The 23,709-nt window shown below is 45.2% G+C and overlaps 1 long non-coding RNA gene across 1 annotated transcript; it reads right to left on the reverse strand.

Moving 5' to 3' along the window:
• Window positions 1-2,777: 2,777 nt before the first annotated feature.
• On the reverse strand, window positions 2,778-14,160 carry LOC101903923 (uncharacterized). The gene is made up of 3 exons (XR_236379.5): window positions 13,837-14,160; window positions 11,403-11,500; window positions 2,778-4,419 (listed from the first exon to the last, which is right to left on the reverse strand). It is a non-coding gene; the product is annotated as an uncharacterized lncRNA (long non-coding RNA).
• Window positions 14,161-23,709: the final 9,549 nt, after the last annotated feature.

Below are 23,709 nucleotides of genomic sequence, written 5' to 3' on the forward strand. Positions count from 1 at the left end.
TCAAGAAAGTGTGTACAAGTTACATCCCCATCAATATGGCATCGAAAATTCATTTTCACATATCTGATGATAATTATTACCATGTTTAAAAATCTTGCCAATTTTATAGTGTACACATAGTATATACTTATTTTACTTACATTGTGTGATGAATGTTGACACATATTCATATGTTTTTTTTAAAACTGGAGGATGATTGCTTTACAATGTTGTGTTGGTTTCTGCCGTACAACAATGTGAATCAGTCATAATTATAGTATATATATCCCCTCCCTCTTAAGGCTCCCTCCCTCATCCCATTCTACTCCTCTTGGTCATCACAGAGCACCAGCTGGGCTCCCTGTGTTATATAGCAGGTATTTCAATTTCTTCTTTAATTAACTGAACTTATATTCTTTGCCCATTTTTATAATATGGAGTTTTTTCCTTGATTAAGTTTTAGGGCTCTTCATATATTAAGAATAATCATCTTTTTCAGCACATTGTAATTGGTTTTCTACTTTTCTTTCTGGTTTTTTTTTTTTTTTTTCCACATACACAGACCTGAATATTTCCATATTAGTAGGTATGTATCGGAGAAGGCGATGGCACCCCACTCCAGTACTCTTGCCTGGCAAATCCCATGGGTGGAGGAGCCTGGTAGGCTGCAGTCCATGGGGTCGCTAAGAGTCGGACACGATGGAGTGACTTCACTTTCACTTTTCACCTTCATGCATTGGAGAAGGAAATAGCAACCCACTCCAGTGTTCTTGCCTGGAGAATCCCAGGGTTGGGGGAGCCTAGTGGGCTGCCGTCTATGGGGTCACACAGAGTCGGACACGACTGAAGCGACTTAGCAGCAGCAGCAGCAGGTATGTATACACACACATGTGAATGCGTGCTAAGTCCTTTCAGTCATGTCTGACTCTTTGCGACCCCATGGACTGTAGCCTGCCAGGTTCCTCTGTCCATGGGATTTTCCAGGCAAGAATACTGGATTGGGTTGCCATACCCTGCTCCAGGAGATCTTCCCGACCCAGGGATTGAACCCACATCTCTCCTGACTCCTGCATTGGTAGGCAGGTCCTTCACCACCAGCAACACCTGGGAAGCCTGTACACACGCATATCTGTGCAATCGTGTCAGTATATCTGTAACATAAATTCCTGTAAGAAAACGCAAGTAAAACTACTGGGTTGAAAAGTAGGTGCATTTATTAAGTAAAATGCTGATGGCTGTTCCTGGGGACTTCCCTGGAGGTCCAATGGTTAAGATTCTACACTGTACTTCCAATGCAAGGGGCATGGGTTCAATCCCTGGTTGGGGAACTAAGAGCCCATATGCTGTGAGGTATGGCCAAATAATTCAAAAACATTTTTAAAATAAATCAACAAAATGTTTGTGGCTGTTCCTAATTACCCAGCTTGTTTGATGGTCACAGCAACACTGAGATTGTTACTTTAATACAAGGCTCTGGTGGCAACTTGCTCAAAGGCAATCAGCTAGGAATTGAAGAGCCCAGAACAGAGGCCAGGTTTCTGCTTCTTACCCCTGTGTGTACTGTCTCTGATTTTCTCCAAGGACAAAAAGAAGGACTTGATTTTCAAGTTCTCAAACATTTCCTCTACCAGAAATTAGGATCATAGAGACCAAATGAAACAGTTTATTTTAAACATCAAAAGAGAACATGACCTCAGCTAGGAAAGGGAAATCTAAATTTACTGCCAAGTGATGGTCTCAGCCCTCGAGCCTCCTCCAACATTGAATGTGTTGTTTTGCTGAGAATAGACATCTGGTTCTATTTTCACAGGGGATGGCCCTTCATGTCACAGTAAATACACCCCTACATCCTTAGTAGTATTTATTAAGATCTGAGTCTTCTAGAACTGGTGAGAAATCCCCCCCCCCAAAAAAAAATTGCAGGCATTGAAAATAATAGATTTTCTATTTTATTCTGCACAGTAAAAAAAAAAAAAATTTAGATGAAAGCAATTGAATCTAAAAAATGATTTCAGCTTGTAACATGAGAATATATGTGATACTATTCATTACTCTTTTTCAACTGAGAAACATCATGGTGTTTCAAAAGGGGATCATGTAATGAAGTTTCTGTCACAGGAAATAACTTCAGTTACTGCCATGGAAGTCACTGAGGAGTTCAGAAAAGGCTCCCAGAAGAGCTGATGGAGTACCACTGAACTTGACTCTTAAAGAGACCACGTCTTCAAGCTCCTGGACTGTGCTACAGCTACACAATAAAAGCGCCTTGTACCAAATGAAAAACTCCCTTCTTACGGAATGGTAATGACTGGAGACTCCCACGAACAGAGGAGCCTGGCGAGCTATAGCCCATGGGGTCGCAAAGAGTCGGACATGACTGAGCAATTAACACAATGCCTCTTTGGGTGCAAAGTAACCCAATAAATTATACAAGAGGAGGAGCAAGGTGACGTGGCCACTATTAAGGATCCTGGACCTAGGATCCAGAATCCACTCTGGACAACCACGGGAGGTGAAAATGGAGTCAATGTGCAACTCCTAGGGAGGAAGCAAGGATGAACTGGATCTCCCCACCTCAGAGGTCCTAGAACACATATCTTTTGATGTTTTCAGGCGCAGGTGGCTGGTCAATGGCATCTTACATGGACAGCTCGCCCATTTATTTGTCCCAGATCTTTCATCCTTAGTGGTGCAGAGAATGGTGTATCTTCTGTCCCCTGGTACCCTAAGTTCGTGGAGGTAGGAATACTGACATCCAGACCAGCAAGACATGAAGAACTTTACAAAGGAGCAAATGGTCGTTTTCCACATCCCTGGTTATCCGTTTATTGTAATTACAGTATCAGGGACCAATACATAAGACTTTAGAGCACAGCTACAGGGATTAGAGCATTTGGGGAGGAGAGGAAGGTAAGAAAGGATGATGGAGCTGCTCATTCACTGTTCAACTGAAACCACTGCCCGAGCCCAGTGAGAGAAACCAGCAAAAGACCTCATCTCCCAGAAGCAAAGTATGTGTTAGCCTCTCAGTTGTGTCTGACTCTGCAACCCAGTAGGCTGTAGCCTGCCAGGCTCCTCTGTCCATGGGATTCTCCAGGCAAGAGTACTGGAGTGGGTTGCCATGCCCTCCTCCAGGGGATCTTCCTGACACAGGGATCGAACCCAGGTCTCGTGTATTGCAAGTGGATTCCTAACCATCTGAGCCACCAGGGAAGCCCCCAAAGTGTAGCAGCTTATTCTTTAAAAGTGTATTTCATGTAGTAAACTTAGAAACTGAAATCTAAGTCAATCAGGGTTTTTTTTTCGAAAAAATTGGGTTGTTTTGAAAATATTGGATTGTATTTGTAGCTATGGATTGTGATTTGTAGCAGTTAATTAATACTCAGATGTAATATCTGAACAACATGCTTCTGTTCTACAACGTGATTATAGAATTGATTTTCTACAAAACATTTCATTTTATCTATTTATTTTGGCCATGCAGTGCTGCCTGTGGAATCTTAGTTTCCAGACAGAGCTTGAACCCATGCCTCCTGCAGTGGGAGCGCAGAGCCTTCACCACTGGACTGCGGGGAAGTCCCATTCTGCAAAGCATTTTAAAGTGATGTGAAGTACACAGCTAGGGAGGTGCAAGAAGAGTGGCCTTAGAATTTGAACTGGAATCAATTCCAGCCTTTTTAATTTAGAAAAGGGATAACAGGACACCAAGCTGCGAACTCAGACCCAATACTGCCTGAGCCTTGCTCCCTCACAGAGCCAGAAGTTGGGCAAGATGTCCGTGAGGTCCTTTCTAAGCACACACCATCATCGTGTGGTCAGGCTACCTGGCCAACCACCATCACATGAGGCCCGAGAGGGGAAGTAACAGCGGGAAGTAAACACTATGAGTATTCGAGTGACCAAGGCATCGGGCCTGGTTGGGCTGGAGGAGGGAGAAAGTTTCAAGGAAAAGCCCACATGAGACGGGCTTGGAAGGGGATTCCATGATGATTCCATGATGAGAAGGAGGCAGATGGGCTGTTCCGTGGTGAAGGGAAAGGACCTTCTGAAGCAGAGTGGCAGGAAGAGCGATGCTTAGGACAGTGTCTCTTGGGTCTGCCCATGTGTCAGTATCACCTGGAAGACTTTACACAAGTGATGCCCGGGCCTGGGGCTGCCCCACCTCGTCCACTTGCCCAGTGCTCCGCCACACAGGATTCCCCCCAACCTCAGATCAACAGAGGTAGGATGCTCTGAGGGTGGGGCCCAGGAACTGATATTCCAAGACATTTCTGTTGAGGAATTCTGACATGCAGCTGAACTGAAGGCCTCTGACTTTTGGTGCCCCGGGGTAGAGGAATCTCCTTGAAGCCCAGGGTTCACCTTGGGACAGTCAGAGAGAATGAAGACCAGATTTTTCTCTTCCAGTATTTTCTCCAGAGGGTTTGCATCATGACAGTCCTGGAAGGAAATTGAATCCAATTTAGCCAGATCAAAAGGTCATGGGCAGTGGTGGGGGCCTCAGAGAAAGATGCCAGAGCATCCGGATATGGGGTACAGACAGAAGCCCATCACCCCGACGTCCTGGAGTGACCCTGAGCAGGGTGGGGACAGAAAAATGAGACCTCTCTCTTCCCATATTTCTGTCTCCTGCTGCTGCTTCTCACTGTCCAGACTCAAACAGAAGTCACAGGGCCGGCCTCTCAGAGGCAGAGCCAGGCCGCTGGGGGTGGGTGGGGTGGATGGAATGTAATCCACAGTGTGAAAGGCAAGAGTCCACCATCTGCCTGAGTCTGGAGACCATGATGAGCATTGGAGGCATTTGATCAGGATTGTTGGGATGAGAATCAAGCCTTTAAAGGCTTAAGCTGCCGTGATATTAAACATTAATGTCAGTGGGGGATAGTGACATGCAGTTTGGTCAAGGCCAGGAGGAAGCAGGCCATTTCCAGTCTGCACACTGCCCCTCAGGGTCATTGGGGCTGGAGACATCGCCAAGAGAAGTGGGTGATGTGAGGCAGGCGCCCTGACCTTGGCCTGCCTGCACGGCTTTCTCTTGCTGCAAGACTCCATTCTCAAGAACAAAGGCCTGTCTGTTCTTAAACCAAATTTATGGGATGGATTCATCCCATGTCAACACTGAGGAGCTGTGGAAATGCTGGCGACACAGAGGCGTATGGAGACGCTGTGTCCTGCGTGGGACTTGGAACCACACTTCGGTGGGGAGGATGGAAGTGGAGGGGGATGTTCCCAGCTGCAGCCACCCTGGGAAAATCCTGGCTGGGAGCTGGTGTCACATCTGCATGAGGAAAGGGCCTCTCGGGCTGTGCTACCAGCAGTTCTGAACTGGGGCTCTCAGCCGGGCTGATCCAGGTGCCTCCTCTGCTGAGGGTCAGGAAGAAGCTGAGTCCCTTGCTAAGTGCAGCTCACATGTGGCTGAAGAAGCAGATCCCCTCCCCACAGTTGTTCCCAGAGCAAGAGGGCAAAGAACATTCAAGGATGATCACTGTGGTTCTACACGCGCTGAAACTCTAGCCCTCATCACTCTAGTGTGCTGAAAATCTAGCTCTCATCACTCTAGTGATGGTGGTTAGGTCGATCAGTTGTGTCTAACTCTGTGACCCTATGGACTGCATCCCGCCAGGCTCCTCTGTCCATGGGATTTCCCAGGCAGGAATAGTGGAGTGGGTTCCCATTTCCTTCTCCAGAGGATCTTCCAGACCCAGGGATGGAACCCATGTCTCCTGCATTGCAGGTGGTCTCCTGCATCTCTGAGCCACCAGGAAAGCCCTTAAATAGATACACCACCATTTATAAAATAAACAGGAGGGGACTACTGTATAGCACAGGAAACTCTCTAAATACTCTTTGATGACCTATATGGGAAAAGAATCTTAAAGAGAGTAAAAATATGTACATGTGTAACTGAATCACTTTGCCCTACACCTGATGCTAACACAGCATTGTAAATCAACGACCTGCCAATAAAAAAAAATTTTTTTTTTAAAAAAGAATGTGCTGGCTTGCAAAAAGTGAGCTGTCTGTCCTTACAGGGACCCCAGCAGGTGCCTGGCAGGGACGTTTAAGACTGATAGTTTGGAAGATGTTCCTGGAAAGAAACCAGAACAAAGGTTTTGTCAAGTGGAGTTCTGTCCTGGGCAGAGCTGTTTGCTTTCCAAATTAATATGATCCTAACCCCCAGGACCTCAGAATGTGACTGTGTTTGGAGAAAAGTTCTTTAAAGAGATGATCAAGCAAAATGAGGTCTTTAGAGTGGATCTAAAGCTCAAAACAACTGGTGTCCTTTTAAGAAGAGGAAATTTGGATACAGACATTTGTGTCCAAATTTGCAGACATTTGCACGCACAGAGGGAAAAGGACACATGAGGACCTAGAGAGGAGGTGGCCTTCTGGGAGCCAAGGAGAGAGGTCTCAGGAGAACCGACCCTGCTGATACCTTGATTGAGGACTTCCAGCCTCCAGGACTGTGAACAAATAGGTTTCTGTTGTTTAAGCCACTTGGTTTGCAGTACTTGTTTATGGCAGCCCTGGAAAATGAACACATCCTTAATCTTTGTAAGATTTGGCTATTTGGCTTGAAAACTTTTATTTTATTGTTTTAAATAATATTATTTATTTATTTATGGCTGAGCTGGGCCTTTGTTGCTTTTATCTGGGCTTTCTCCAGTTGAAAAGAGCGGGGGCCACTCTAATTGCAGTGCACCGGCTTCTCGTTGCATTGGCTTCTCTTGTGGAGCACAAGTTCTAGGGTACTCAGGCTAGCTGTAGCACACGCGTTCAGTAATTGCGGCTCCCGGGCTCTAGCACACTGGCTCAATAGTTGTAGCACACGCATTTAGTTGCTCTGAGGCATGTGGGATCTACTTAGTTCAGATTCAAACCTTCTGTCTTGCATTAGCAAGTGGATTCTTAACCACTCACTAGACCACCAGGGAAGTCCCTGATTCAAAAAACTTTTTTAAACTCACTGGAGTTGGAATAACACTCAGGATAACAAGCCTTGGATTGTTATCCTGAGTAACACACATTACTCAGTTCAAGTAACTGAGACTAGAGGGTATCACAGAGGTGAAATCACACATACGATGCAGGACGCAGGCATTCATTAATGAATATCTGTAGAGGGCTCTCCATGCACCAAGAACCACCAAAGTTCCAAGGGCTCTCCGGGCACCAAGAGCCGCTAGTCAAAGCCCCAAGGGCTCTCTGTGTGCCAAGAGCCACCACGGGTCAAGAGTCAAAACTCTTTTGCCAAGAGTCAAAACTCCAAGGGATCCGGCAGTGGCAGGGAGGTAAGTGGGGCTCGCCCACCAGCTAGGCGGGTGGAGCGCATCCAGGGAGGTGGACACTGGGTGCCTGGGTATTAGAATGCAGGAACCAATGGCTCTTGTGTGAGAGAACTGGCTTTCTCTGAACTCCTTGCTCCTAGCTGAAGAGCAAGTGGTGGAAGTTTCTGAGAAGTAAGGCTTCAGAGCGTCTTTAGAAGACCTAACAAACACCCAAGTGCCACAGAGCTGAGATAGGTTTCCAGGAGGAGGAAATGGATAAAAGCACGGGCTTGTCAATCACGGGCAGGCTGGGAGACAGTGTTTTGTGTGTGGCCAACCTGGGCTGCTCCGTTTACTTCTTGGGCTTATCCCTAAAATTTTGTTTGTATAAAGGATTTCGTGACTGAAATCCAGTTTGAAAACCTCTGGGGAAAAGAAAATAATGCCCGAATTTAAAGGAGGGATGTTAAACTGAAGTTCTTGTCCAATCCCTGCTTCAGGCCACCCAGGGTCTCGTCCATTCCTCAGGCTATACTTCACAGGATGACAGCAAATGGAGTCTTGGCATTTTTCCATCTAATTTGATAAATGTACACCACTGGCAAGGTGGAGTGGCTTAGTGTCTAAAAAAAGTCCACTTTGCAGTCTAAATTATTCACGTAGCCTGTCTATATTAATCAAATTACTTGGATATTTGCCAAACCTCTACTTCTTTTCGTATCACTTAGGACCAAGATGAAGTGGACAAGAGGGTGGAGAAGTGGGCACTTCTGACATCCTCGTAAAGATGCCCTGAGAAAAGCCGGCTCATCTCAGAGGCCGCAAGATGTTGGCAGCAAATACTTATTATAGAGATGACTCTGAATAAAATGTGAGCATCAGAACAGACTGGGCACCCTTGGGAAGAGACAGGGGCAAAAACGGTCTCCAAACATCTCTGAGACACCACGGTCTCTCTCCCAGGGCATTAGAATCACATGCTCCCAATGAAGATCTCAAAGGCAAAACTAACTGGAAAGGCAGGTGACCAATCACTTCAGGGTGATGTCAAGAATTGTAGAGTACTTGGAACTGTTTGGTTCAAAATGAGATTTCTGGTTTCTAGAGAAAAAAAAAGAAATGTTTCTGGTTTGCAAGGCACTGGACATGGGGTGGAGGGAGGGGCAGCCAAGGGGCCGCAGTGGATGCTGAGCTCTCTGGACAGTTTCCAGGGTGGGGAGCCCAGAGGGGCTCTTTAATAAGAAGGCCCACTTAGCCCAGGCTGTTGTGTCTGTTCACTGTTTTCCTCCAGCAGGAGGCAGCTTGGAAAGAGCGTCGATCGAGCCACAGAAGTGCTGGGTACAAGTCCCACTGGGTGCCACCAACCTTGAGTATGATGCTAAAAGCACGGTCACTACGGCAGAACCCACGGGGGAGGGGGACAGTGAGCTCCAGGGAGGGAGGGGTCTTTTATCTGGGGAGAGTTTAGTTTGCAAGCAAATTAAGCAGGAGGCTTCAGGGTGAGGCTTTTACAAGTGCTGGTCCTCTTGAACTGGATTTCAGGCCATATCTGAGAGTGGACAGATGGGAAGGTCCATGGATGAGGGGCCGTGGGGATGGCAGACTCGCTGGGCTCATTGAGCTTCATTCCATCCCTCTGCCAGAGAGGAGGACTTCAGCTAAATGATCCTGTCATGTCTTCCATCCCTAACGCTCTATGATTTTTTATCTGCTGATTGAAGGCAAAAGGAGAAGGGGCAGCAGAGGATGAGATGGTTAGATAGCATCCCTGATTTAAAGGACGAGTCTGAGCAAACTCCGGGAGATGGTCAAGTACAGAGAAGCCTGGAGTGCTGCAGTTCATGGGGTCGCAAAGAGTCAGACATGACTTAGCGACTGAACAACAAAAACAACACTCATGGAACTCCAGTTCTTCTCTCTGAACTAACTGCCCAGAAAAAACAATCAGTTCTTCATATAGTGCTCTTTCCCTTACTTTTATTTTGAAGAATACAAAAATTGAGACAAATGACTGGTTTTCATAAACAAAGTCTAAAATTTAAAATTTTTTCTAACCAAACCTAATGTGTAGGTTTGAATTGCTTTTTAGTTGTATTTTAGTCCAGATGCTAACAGGATTACCTTCCATGCTTCAGCAGTTCCACAGAGAGTGGAAAAATCTCAACTCTGTGCTGGGCAGATGATCTGATCTAAAGCTGGGAAGATAAAAACTCACCTCACTCAGAATCCTCAAGTCTGTGCATTCACTCTGAAGGGTAAAAAAAAAAAAAAAAACAACCAATAACCCACACACCAGGTGGGACTGTCAAAAAGATAGACCATTTCAACTTCTTTCTTCCAGGAATCTTTCCAAGGCTCCTCTAACCAAGTTCATTCCAGGAGTCGATATGCTGATCCTCAGACTTAACGTTTTCTGTTTTCCAGGAGTCAAAAGGTGAGAGGACAGTTTAACATGGTGAAGAGGCACTCAGCTCCTGAGATTAAAATTTCTATCTAGAGTAGAGGCCAGAAAATTTAGAAGCTTCTCCTAAAATGGCTGTTAAAGATGCTAAGCAGCTTCTTAAATTGTGAGAAATCCATGGCTCAGAGAATTTGAAGTAAAAATAAAAATTGCCTCCCAAATCTGCAGAATATGGTTGGAAAAAAAATTCCTTGGCATTTAGATCTTCCTGGCTCCACCTCTTGTCCTGGTCACATGAAGATAGACACCCGTCCAACAGGGGTGATGTCTCACCAGCCTGGAAGGGCAAAAACACTGCAAACCTACAAACCCACAGCCCGGGACCCGCCCAGCCAGGTGACATCCAATGTGAGTGTCTTGTGAAGGCTGTTCAAGTCCAGCAAAGCAGCCTCTTTTCATTATTTCAACTGAGCAGCTAAGACCAAGGATGTGTCAAGTCATGAAAAGATGTCATGATTAAATGATCTTTTAAAGGATGGTTGATTGTAATAATGTACAATATTTACTAGTAAGACCCTGATGCTGTGAGAGATTGAGGGAAGGAGGAGAAGGGGCTGACAGAGGATGAGATGGTTGGGTGGCATCATGGACTCAATGGACCTGAGTTTGAGCAAACTCCAAGAGATGGTGAAGGACAGGGAAGCCTGGTGTGCTGCAGTCCATGGGGTTGCAAAGTCTGCCTTGCTAATGAAGTACTCACTCTAGACTCCTCCTAATCTGCTCTGGAAAAAAACCCAAGAATTACCTCTGGGATTCCATTTGTCAAGATCAAGGGCTCCAGAAAAACATTCCAGTATGAAAGGCCATGTATTAGTTAGATACTTTCTCTTCAATAGAGATAAAGCAGGATGCCCAAAAATGAGCAGTGTGGACTTCCCTGGCGGTCCAGTGGCTAAGCTCTGTGCTCCCAATGCAAGGGCCCTGGGTTTAATCCCTAGTCAGGGAACTAGATCCCACATACTGCAACTAAGAGCCAGTGCAGCCAAATAAAATAAATACATAAAATAAATACTTTTTAAAAGGATGAAATGGCATAAGGCCTGTTGACTACAAATTCATCAAGGTTGCAGGGTGGTTAGTAGAGAACCTTTACAAAGGAAAGTAAGGGCTCAAGAGTTTGAATTTTCTGTTCTAAGTGAAGTCTTCACAGTGGGACCACTTGTGGGTCTGAGGCTGTGGGGTCATGGATCTGTGAGGCCAGGCTGGCATCTGGGGTGCAGAACATTCTCGCATCCATTCAGCCATGCACCCTCACTCACCACCCAGAGGGGATGCATGGCCCAGGAAACGCTTCTGCTGTCAACACCCAGAAACTCCAGTTGGTTTCCCCAATGTCTGATTCAAGAAACTGCAGGATTCTGTGTTCAGAGCCCCCGGGACCAGGAATATTAGAGCGATCACAGCACCGTGGAACTGCTGTGTACAGACTGTGTGCCCTGTCCTCGCTCAAATTTCCTTTGCATGAAACCGAAGCCTATTTCTATCAAGACACAGGCATTTTTCCACTGGCTGGGAAACTGGCCCGCTGTATTTTGTTTTATAACAAACAAAAGAGGCAACTGTGCTGAAACGTTGCTGAGTATTTATCCTTCAGTTCCTGAGATGGGTGGAAGATCTCCCTGACAGTAGCATGTAAGTACAATCCCTAAAAGACAGAGTTCTTCATAAAAAGAAAGCAAAGGGGATATTGGTACCTGTGTCCACATGCACTGATTCACCACTGAGGGGCTGGGCTGCACTGCAGGGCCAGCGTCTCACGTCGATGGCTGGGGTCAGCACCCCAGACGCTGCCCTATAAAGGAAGGCAGGTTGTCAGAGGGTGTCATGTCCCTAGGATGATACTTTCCAGGAGCCCCCTCAGGCAGCACTTGGGGTTGACTGTCTCCTTACAGCCTCTGAGGGGTTTCCCTGATAGCTCAGTTGGTAAAGAATCTGCATGCAATGCAGGAGACCCTGGGTTGACTCTTGGGAGGGAAAATCCACTGGAGAAGGGATAAACTACCCACTCCAGTATTCTTGGGCTTCCATTGTGGCTCAGCTGGTAAAGAATCTGCCTGTAATGCAGGAGACCTGGGTTCAATCTCTGGGTTGGGAAGATCCCTTGGAGAAGGGAAAGGCTACCCACACCAGTATTCTGGCCTGGAGAATTCCATGGAGTCATGGGGTCACAAAGAGTCAGACGTGACTGAGTGACTTTCACTTCATTTCATTTCACTTCACTTCACTTACAGCCTCTGAAAGGAAAGGTGGGCAGGATAGAGACAGTTTTCTATTGTTTAGTCGCTCAGTCGTGTCTGACTCTTTACCACCCCATCGACTGTAACCCACCAGGCTCCTCTGTCCAAGGGATTTTCCAGGCAAGAATACTGGAGTATTACTATTTCCTCCTTCAGGGGATCTTCCTGACCCAGAGATTGAACCCATGTCTCCTGCATTGGCAGGTGGATTCTTCACCACTCATACCACCTAGGAAGCCAAGAGGCTGCCTGAGGCTCCATCAAACAGGCCCTGGAGGGTGTGGCCTCGGGAGACGTGAAACCAGGCAGACGTGAAATGCGGCCACGTGACAGTGAAGGACGTGAAGAGATGGACTCACACCCTCGGGGCCACCTGGCTCCTGAGGGGATCCAATGTCAAGTGTGAAAGTGAATTTCATTGTCTTCTCTGCAACATAAAACTTACCTCCCCTCTGGTTACTATTTTCCCAGTCACCTGTGTTAGAAACCTGGAAACAGGTTCAGATGCAGCAGCAGCAGGCACCCAGCACCATCGCCCCAGCCCCCCACACACACATACAGTGGTCCTACAGGGTCACCTGAGTCCTTCTCTCCTCACGTCCATCACCGTGGCTCAGGAGAAGGTATTTCCAGCTTGGAAAGAGCCGGCAGGTTGGAGTCCCGGGCTCCTGAAATGTTCTCCTGACACCTCCCCATATAAATTTTTCATCCTGGTCATCAACAGCTACAAATTGTTCATCCAGTCAATTAACAAACAATGTTTCAGATGCACAGCAAAGGAACTCAGCCATACATATACATGTATCCATTCTCCCCCAAACCCCTCCTCCCATCCAGGCTGACACATAACATTGAGCAGGGTTCCCTGTGCTGTACAGTAGGACCTTATTTGCTATCCATGTTAAATACAGCAGTGTGTGCGTGTTCATCCCAAACTCCCTAACTCTCTCCTCTCCCTATTCTTCCCCACTGGCAACTGCAAATTTGTTCTCTAAGTCTGTGAGTCTGTTTCTGTTTGGTGCAGTGGTTAAGACCTGGCACTTCCAAAGCAGGAGGCACAGGTTTGATCCCTGGTCAGGGGTCTAAGATCCCACATACTGTGCGGCACAGCCAAATAAATCATAAATACTTTTCTAAAACAGGAATATAGGGCTCCATACTTTTGCAGGCAGACTCAACATTGTAAATTTGAGCTTCTGAAATCCCACCAACATCCTGCAGAAATTCATTTTCAGACATCACCACCATGAACCCCTGTCTCACTTGCCCTGTACTGGGGTGATCTCAATACACTTTTCAAGGCTTAGCACTTTCTCTGGTGGGCTCCCCTGGTGGGCTTTGCAGCACACTTATCCCCAAACATCCTGGTGAGAAGTCCCAGACCTGCCAGGGGCTTCAGCAGTGTCACTCTGAGAATGGGGCTGTGAGAACTGCCTTCATAGCCATCTGTGCATGAGTTAGCTGCCTCCCCTGGGACCACATCTACTTGACCCAGGACTCCAGACCTCTGACCCCAGGACCTCTGAAGGGGAAGGAAAGGAGGTCCTTGCAACCAGGCTGACCTGGGCCTCCTCTCTGCCTCCCTCCATCCTCGCTTCTGGATCTCTCCCTCCCATCTGCCCCTGGTCTCTTACTTGACCCTGAAGTCATGCATTGCCCCTTCCCCAGCCCAGCCTCTCTTCCTCAGAATCCCTGGAGACCTGGCGTTTGAACCAACTCTTTGACTCGTAGAGATAGCCTTGCAGAGGGATTATTTTCATTCGGTGTAGCTTCTCCTCTTTTCAACTAGAGATAAACCCCCCAGTGTCAGGGTTGGGACCCTGTTCCTCTCCTCACATTATCGCTGCAAGAATATCAGGAACTTCAGAGAATCTCTTTATCCTCCACTCACCCTACATCCCCCGACAAGCATGCAAGGTGGAAACACAGACAGCTTCCGTTTCCAGTGAAAGTAAAGTCGCAGAGCCACGTCCTCATGAGGAGACCCTCCCTGCCTCAGCCACGGGGAAGGGCCTGCCTCGGAAGTAGACTGCTTGGGTCTCCCTGCTCTGGTTTGCAAAGGGAGGAGATTGTTTCCAACTGAGCCCTGCCAAGGTCTCTCAAACGCTAAAGTCTGCCAATAAGCACTTGTAGCTCCCTTCTCATGAGATAAGAGTTCAATCACCTCAACTTTACAGCCTCACCCTGCCTCTGACTGGTGCAGGGACAGTGGGCGCTCACCACTCCCCTTTCCTGGAAGGCCTGCTGAAACAGAGCTGAAACTTTTCTCCTTTTATTTCATTTTTTATTTTTTAAATTAAGTTTATTCTTGCACTTAATGATCTAATTATTTCATATGTTGAATTTATTTTTTGCTGTTTTACTGATGTTATTTAAAATTAATATTCATTTGAGTGTAGTGGCTGTAATCTTCCTCTTTTTATTATTTATTAAGTTTACTAATTTTTACATTTTAGTATCTAAGCATTTTCATATGTTAAACTTTGTTGTTTGTTTTGTTAAATTAATTTTTAATGGAGTGTAGTTGCTGAAACGGAGAAGGCAATGGCACCCCACTCCAGTACTCTTGCCTGGAAAATCCCATGGACGGAGGAGCCTGGTGGGCTGCAGTCCATGGCGTCGCTAGGAGTCAGACACGACTGAACGACTTCACTTTCACTTTTCACTTTCCTGCATTGGAGAAGGAAATGGCAACCCACTCCAGGGTTCTTGCCTGGAGAATCCCAATGATGGGGGAGCCTGGTGGGCTGCCGTCTCTGGGGTCGCACAGAGTTGGACACGACTGAAGTGACTTAGCAGCAGCAGCAGCAGCAGCAGTTGCTGAAATCTTCCTCCTTTTACTTTACTATTATTTTTATTTACTAATTCTTAAGTTTTAATATCCAATTATTTTCATATGTTAAATTTTGTTGTTTTTTAAAATTAAATTTTATTGGAGTGTAGTTGCTGAAATCTTCCTCCTTTTATTTTATTTTTTTAAGTTTATTAATTCTTACATCTTAATATCTAATTTAACATCCAATGTGGAGAAAGAAATGGCAATCCACTCCAGTATTCTTGCCTGGAAAATTCCATGGACAAAGGAGCCTGGTAGGCTAAAATGCGTGGAGTCAAAAAAGAGTCAGACATGACTGAACGACTAAACAACAACATCTAATTATTTTCATATGGCAAATTTTGTGGTTTGTTTTGTTGTTTTTTTAAATTAATTTAAATTTAGTGGAGTGTAGTTGCTGAAATCTTCCTCCTTGTAAATTTCATCTTTGGATTTTAGCTCTGCCTTCTAAGCTATACACTCAACTGTGTTCACCTTTTCCCTTACTACTCTTTAGATCTGGAAAACAGATCTCACAGGCCACTCCGCCTCCTCTCAGCCTTGAGTAGCCCTGACCTGCAGGTCCTCCAGGCACAGGCCTCCATGCTGGTGTGCAGCGGGTGGGTGTGGGCTGCAGTGGCCCTGAGGGACTGTGCTCCAGCCTGTGCCCAGAACACTGGGGCAATTATCACCCTTGTAATGGACTCTGTACTCTTATTAATACAGCTTAAAATTGCACTAGCTTTTTTGGGCAGCCATGACCCATTTTTAGCTCCAAATAAACATGTGGTTTTCTAAAACTGCCATGCCCTTTTCAGGGAGAAAGCCTGAAGCCAAGTTGTCTCCCCAGTGAACAAGCATTTTAATCTAATTGAACTTTGTACTGAATCACATTTACTAACTTTTACTCATTATTTGTTAAAAAAGGGTGGTTATTGTGTGATAGGAAATTTTGTTAAGGTTATATACTTCTGAACCTTACGTTACTTGGATAATATTGTAACTTAATTTTAAAAAAGACCATTTTCAGTATTTCCATTTCTAAAAATAATGTGTGTTTTACGTGGCTAAGCAGGAGTCAAGATTCTTGGAACTCTGAATTAGAGCTGTATCTGTATTCTATTCACCCATTTCTCATTCTGCAGTGTGTAGTGTTTGTGTGTCTCTGTGACATTTTGCTTCTTATTAGCTCCTTTTTAAAAGTAAACTATTTTTCTTATAAACGTAGCACATATGATATACAGATCTTCACTGCATAAAATTAGGAAAGTAAATAAAAATACAAAAAGAAAAAAACAATCTCAACATCCTTGTCAATATTCTGGGGTATTTCCTTAGTCCTTTTTTTTTTTTTTTCTGATTCATAAATATAAATACATAGAGTAATTTTTAAATAAAAAAGTGACATCATCTTGCCCATGTAATTTTGTAAACTTATTTTTCTCTAAAAATTATAAAGTCCACATATCAATTACCATAGTTCAAATATCTGGTGTTTAACAGCTATATAATATCCTTATGTATATGCACATAAAGATAAAGGTCAGTTTTCATTCCAATCCCAAAGAAGGGCAATGCCAAAGAATGTTCAAACTACTGCACAATTGCACTCATCTCACACGTTAGTAATGCTCAAAATTCTCAAAGCCAGGCTTTAACAGTATGTGAACCGTGAACTTCCAGATATTCAAGTTGGATTTTGAAAAGGCAGAGGAACCAGAGATCAAATTGCCAACATCCGCTGGATCATAGAAAAAGCAAGAGAGTCCCAGAAAAACATCTACTGCTTTAATGACTATGCCAAAACCTTTGACTATGTAGATCACAACAAACTGTGGAAAATTCTTAAAGAGATGGAAATATCAGACCACCTTACCTGTCCCCTGAGAAATCTGTATGCAGGTCAAGAAGCAACAGTTAGAACCAGACATAGAACAACAGACTGGTTCCAAATTGGGAAAAGAAGATGTCATGGCTGTATACTGTCACCCTGCTTCAGTTCAGTTCAACTCAGTCGCTCAGTTGTGTCCAATTCTGCCACCCCATGGACTGCAGCATGCCAGGCCTACCTGTCCATCACCAACTCGTGGAGCTTGCCCATACTCATGTCCATCAAGTCAGTGATGCCATCCAGCCATCTCATCCTCTGTCATCCCCTTCTCCTCCCACCTTCAATCTTTCCCAGCTTCGGGGCCTTTTCAACTGAATCACCTCTTCGAATCAGGTGGTCAAAGTATTGGAGTTTCAACTTCAGCATCAGTCCTTCCAATGAATATTCAGGACTGATTTCCTTTAGGATGGACTGGTTGAATCTCCTGGCAGTCCAAGGGACTCTCAAGCATCTCCTCCAACACCACAGTTCAAAAGCATCAATTCTTCAGTGCTCAGCTCTCTTTATGGTCCAACTCTCACATCTATACATGACTACTGGAAAAAACAAAGCTTTGACTAGATAGACCTTTGTTGACAAAGTAATGTCTCTGCTTTTTAATATGGATCTAGGTTGGTCATAACTTTTCTTCCAAGGAGTAAGTGTCTTTTAATTTCATGACTGCAGTCACCATCTGCAGTGATTTTGGAGCCCCAAAAAATAAAGACTGCCACTGTTTCACTATTTCCCCATCTATTTGCCATGAAGAGATGAAACCAGACGCCATGATCTTAGTTTTCTGAATGTTGAGCTTTAAGCCAACTTTTTTACTTTCCTCTTTCACTTTAATTAAGAGGCTCTTCAGTTCTTCATTTCTGCCATAAGGGTGGTGTTATCTGCATATCTGAGGTTATTGATATTTCTCCCACAATCTTGATTCCAGCTTGTGCTTCTTCCAGCCCAGCATTTCTCATGATGTACTCTGCATAGAAGTTAAATAAACAGGGTGACAATATACAGCCTTGACGTACTCCTTTTCCTATTTGGAACCAGTCTGTTTGGAACAGTTCTAACCATTGCTTCCTGACCTGCATACAGATTTCTCAGGAGGCAGGTCAGGTGGTCTGGTATTCCCATTTCTTTCAGAATTTCCCACAGTTTATTGTGATCCACACAGTCAAAGGATTTGGCATAGTCAATAAAGCAGAAATAGATGTTTTTCTGGAACTCTCTTGATTTTTTGACGATCCAACGGATGTTGGCAATTTGATCTCTGATTCCTCTGCCTTTTCTAAAACCAGCTTGAACATCTGGAAGTTCACAGTTCACGTATTGCTGAAGCCTGGCTTGGAGAATTTTGAGCATTACTTTACTAGCGTGTGAGATGAGTGCAATTGTGCGGTAGTTTGAGCATTCTTTGGCATTGCCTTTCTTTGGGATTGGAATGAAAACTGACCTTTTTCAGTCCTGTGGCCACTGCTGAGTTTTCCAAATTTGTTGACATATTGAGTGCAGCACTTTCACAGCATCATCTTTTAGGATTTGAAATAGCCCAACTGGAATTCCATCAGCTCCACTAGCTTCATTCGTAGTGATGCTTCCTAATGCCCACTTGACCATGTTCTAGGATGTCTGGCTCCAGGTGAGTGATCACACCACCGTGATTATCTGGGTCATGAAGATCTTTTTTGTACAGTTCTTCTGTGTATTCTTGCAACCTCTTCTTAATATCTTCTGCTTCTGTTAGGTCCATACCATTTCTGTTCTTTATCTAGCCCATCTTTGCATGAAATGTTCCCTTGGTATCTCTAATTTTTTTGAAGAGATCTCTAGTCTTTCTCTACTTACTCTGCTTATTTAACTTCTATGCAGAGTACATCATGTGAAATGCCAGGCTGGATAAAGCACAAGCTGGAATCAAGTTTGCTGGGAGAAATATCAATTACCTTGGTGGCTCAGATGGTAAAGTGCCAGCTTGCAATGCAGGAGACCCAGGTTCGATCCCTGGTTTGGGAAGATCCCCTGGAGAAGGCAATGGCCCCCCATTCCAGTACTCCTGCCTGGAAAATCCCATGGATGGAGGAGCCTGGTAGGCTGCCGTCCGTGCTAAGGGTCGGACACGACTGAGCGACTTCACTTCACTTTTCACTTTCATGCATTGGAGAAGGAAATGGCGACCCACTCCAGTGTTCTTGCCTGGAGAATCACAGGGACGGGGGTGGGGGGAGCGCCTGGTGGGCTGCCGTCTATGGTGTCGCAGAGTCGGACACGACTGCAGTGACTTAGCAACAGCAGGAATCAAGTTTGCTGGGAGAAATATCAATTACCTTGGTGGCTCAGATGGTAAAGTGTCTGCTTGCAGTGCAAGAGACCCAGGTTCGATCCCTGGTTTGGGAAGATCCCCTGGAGAAGGAAATGGCAACTCACTCCAGTACCCTTGCCTGGAAAATCCTATGGACAGAGGAGCCTGGTAGGCTACATTCCATGGGGTTGCAAAGAGTTGGACATGACTCTGGAACTTCACTTTCACTTGCATGCAGATGACACCACCCTTATGGCAGAAAGCAAAGAAGAGCTAAAGAGTCTCTTGATGAAAGTAAAGGAGGTGAGTGAAACGTTGACTTAAAACTCAACATTCAAAAATCTAAGATCATGGCATCTGGTCCCATCACTTCATGGGAAATAGATGGGGAAACAGTGGAAACAGTGACAGACTTTATTTTCATGGGCTCCAAAATCACTGCAGTTGGTGACTGCAGCCATGAAATTAAAAGACACTTGCTCCTTGGAAGAAAAGCTATGACCAATTTTGACAGATATTAAAAAGCAGAGACATTACTTTGCCAACAAAGGTTTGTCTAGTCAAAGCTATGATTTTTCCAGTAGTCATGTATAGATGTGAGAGTTGGACTATAAAGAAAGCTGAGCACCAAAGAATTGATGCTTCTGAAATGTGATGTTGGAGAAGACTCTTGAGAGTCCCTTGGACTGCAAGGAGATACAGCCAGTCCATTCTGAAGGAAATCAGTCCTGAATGTTCATAAGAAGGACTGATGCTAAAGCCGAAACTCCAATACTTTGGCCACCTGATGCGAAGAATGGACTCATTGGAAAAGACCCTGATGTTAGGAAAGATTGAAGGCAAGAGGAGAAGGGGATGACAGAGGATGAGATGGTTGGATGGCATCACCGACTTGATGGACAAGAGTTTGAGCATCTCTGGGATTTGGTGATAGACAGGGAAGCCTGACATGCTGCAGTCTAGGGGGTTGAAAAGAGTCAGACATGACTGAGTGACTGGACTGAACTGAACTGAAGGCTCTTGTTACAAGTAAACCAAGTGCCTTTCAGGAATCTCTTCCAGTATAGATTCATTTCAAGAGTGAATAAAAGTGGCCCTCACTTAGCCCTTTGTAGCACTGAGTCTTAGTTTTCATCTGCCAATTTTATATGAAATAGTAAATTCTGGTTTTAATTTGTATCTCTGTGATAACTACTTTTGATGAACATTTCAATGTGCTGTGCATTCATGCTGGGGTTTCCCAGGTGCTTCCCCAGGTACCTCAGTAGGTGAAGAATCCACTTGCCAATGCAGGAGCCACAGGAGATTTGGGTTCCATCCCTGGATGGGGGAGATTCCCCCGGCGAGGGAAATGGCAACCCATTCCAATATTCTTGCCTGAAAAATTCCATGGACAGAGGTTACAGTTCATGGGGCCACAAAGATTTGGTCAGGACTTAGTATGCACTTCTTTTACGAACTGGCTCTTCTTGTTATTTGCATATGTTACAAATTTTATTAACCTTTACACCCTTTCAAAAGATCTTAAAGGTTGCCCTTTTAATAAAAGACTGGACAGTGCCTGCTTGAAATATATCGTTCTCATAAATATAAGCTAATTGTGGGTTATGGCGGAGAAGGCAATGGCAACCCACTCCAGTGCTCTTGCCTGGAGAATCTCGGGGACGGCGGAGCCTGGTGAGTTGCCATCTATGGGATCACACAGAGTCGGACACGACTGAAGTGACTTAGCAGCACCAGCAGCAGTGGGTTATGGAGGGTTCAGCCTGGTGTTTCTTGCCAAAGCTTTCAACTTTCTTCTCATTCAAACAACCACATTCTTTCCTTTTGTGCTCATATTTTGTTGGTTTAGATAATGTTCAAGCAAGGTATACCATGATGATAACAAGTTCTAAACAGATAAGAACAATTTCGTACTGTATAGCACAGGGAACTCTGCTCAGTGTTATGTGGCAGCCTGGATGGGAGGGGAGTTCGGGGGAGAATGGATACGTGTGCATGTACAGCTGAGTCCCTCCGCTGCTCACCTGAACTACTATAACATTGTTCATAGGCTATACTCCAGTTTAAAATAAAAAGTTTAAAAAAAGAACAATTTTAAGAAAGGACATAAACTGAGATTGGGAAATAAAACACTTTGCGGGACACCTTTGTGGGAGACCTTAGAGTGGTCAGTACAAGCCAGTGCACTTGGGTTCAGCCTGTGTGTCTTGTCTGGGATGGAGGGTGAGGACTGGTCCGGCCGGCCAGCCTGGAGACTGGAGTAGGGCTGGGGGTCTCCTGCATTCACATTTGAAGAGTAATTTGACCCCAGGTTTCTCTTTGTTTCTTTTTTCCTCCGTTTAACTCTCTGGTTCACCCCTTGTGCTGAGAAGGGAATTCACTGACACTCCTTTGATTTTCCTATCAGCTCCTTGATGCTGTCCTCCAGCACAGCAGCTCAGAGTTGACAGGCACTGGAGAAGTCTCATAAGGACACGCAGAAACCCCAACGTCTGGGATGAATAAGTAAGCAAATGAATAAATGGATGAGCTGCCAAATGTTAATCATAAAAATCATAACAATGACTATCAGAAACTGATGTTCAGGCTGTAAGTAGGGCAACATTATCCTTCTAGAAGATGAACTTTTTTCTCAGTCCTTGAGAGTCTGCGGACTGACAGCTGAGGACGTTTGCTCCAGAAAGTTGCCGTAACAACGTTAATCCTCACCATGGCATTTAGGGCCTGGAAGAGGCGAATGGGTGTCTGTATTTTGGCTGTAAGGTTAGTAAGCTCGTGTCCTTTGGAAATGAAGACATGCTGACCCAGATGTCAGTCCAGGAATGGGATTAAAAGAAGAGAAAATGTGGAAAGATAAGCTGGCTGAAGAGAATGGAGAAAAATAATAATAATAATATGGAGGCACTGAAGAAAATCCTGTTTGTGTGGTAAACTGGAGGCATGTTTTGAAAACAGAATGCAAGACAAGATCTCCCTGGGTGACCAGGCGGGATCGGCAGCTCCTAATAGGTGGTGTGGGTTTCTGCACACAGCCTTACAGCACCTCCACATCACCCCCCAGAATGGTTTTCTCCGTGAAAATCCCCCTTCCAGCAGATATTAGGAGTGCAGTGTCTGCACTCTGAAGAGAAGCACTTATGTGGAATTTGATGCAGGTAGTCTCACCTCTCAAAACATTAGTTACTCAGTTGTGTCCGCATACTCAGTCGTTGCGACCCCATGAACTGTGGTCCGCCAGGCTTCTCCATCCATGGGATTTTTCAGGACAGAATACTGGAATGGGTTGCCATTTCCTCCTCCAGAGGGTCTTCCCAAACCAAGGATCAAACCCACATCTCCTGCATTGGCAGGCGGATTATTTACCACTGAGCCATCTGGGAAACCTCTGTATTTGTTAGACTCCAATAAAATGCTGAAAAATGAAGATGTGAATAAGAGTGTCACATCTTACCTTCAGAACATTCATGAACCAGCATTCATGAACCCTTGTGTCAACAGGCCCACAGGTGGCTGCTCTTCACCTGCCCTAAGTTCAAGCCCTGGCTCCTGGCTTGCCCAGCAGCCACAGCACTGGGTGACTCCAGAGTGAGCCCCACGGGGAGCAGTGATAAGGTCACAGAGACAGGGGAAAAACCCAGACCCAGACAGGTGAAAGGAAAATACTGTCAGTTTTCCAAGAATATGAATCTCAGGCCTCACTAACTTGGGTTTGAAAACAAAGCACCAAGCACTCAATTATTTATGGCACGTTTCTAGCTCACCAGGAGTATTTTGCAGTTAATAAGTAGAGGTAGCTGAACCCTGTTACTCTGCTGATTTGTGTGGCCCACATGATCTGTGACAGAATTCGGTAGGAAGGTTCTGGGGCTGAACAAACAGATGCAGGAGGCCCCTGCACCCTTCTGTGCCCTGGCCTCTGTGCATAGAACTCCCCAAATCTGACTCAAATGATGCTCTGGGGTTGGGGTTCCAGGCTTTGTCTAACCTATGCAGCACGTGACCATCAGTCATTCCTTTTTGTTCTCAAATCCTCTCATGTGTGAAAGCTTTTTGGAGAAAAGATACTAAAGAAAAATGAAAAACCAGGTCAAAAGCATTTTGAATGAGTGTTTCCCTCAATTGATCATCAAAACTATGAACTGTTTTAAGGCTGTTTTCAGAAGATGACCCCTTCTTTCCCTGGAGTGTGTGCAGGGGGTTTAATGTATGGAATATTACTCAGCCACTGAAAGGAATGAAATAGGGTCATTTGTAGAGATGTGGATGGACCCAGAATCCATTATACAGAATGAAATAAGACATAAAGAAAAAGACAAATATCCTATATTAATGTATGTGGAATCTAGAAAAATGGTACAGATGAACCTACTTGCAGGGCAGGAATAGAGACACAGACATGTGGACATTGTGGGGAATGAGAGGGTGGGACAAATTGGGAGAGTAGCTTTGACATCAGAGAAGGCAATGGCAACCCACTCCAGTACTCTTGCCTGGAAAATCCCATGGACGGAGGAACCTGGTAGGCTGCAGTCCATAGGATCGTGAAGAGTCGGACACGACTGAGCGACTTTGCTTTCACTTCTCACTTTTCATGCATTGGAGAAGGAAATGGCAACCCACTCCAGTACTCTTGCCTGGAGAATCCCAGGGACAGAGGAGCCTAGTGGGCTGCCGTCTATGGGGTCCCACAGAGTCAGACACGACTGAAGCGACTTAGCAGCAGCAGCAGCAGCAGCTTTGACATATTACACCCTACCATGTGTAAAACAGATGG

The sequence above is a fragment of the Bos taurus genome, chromosome 11 (genome assembly GCF_002263795.3).
Source record: "Bos taurus isolate L1 Dominette 01449 registration number 42190680 breed Hereford chromosome 11, ARS-UCD2.0, whole genome shotgun sequence".
Taxonomy (NCBI): Eukaryota; Metazoa; Chordata; class Mammalia; order Artiodactyla; family Bovidae; genus Bos; species Bos taurus.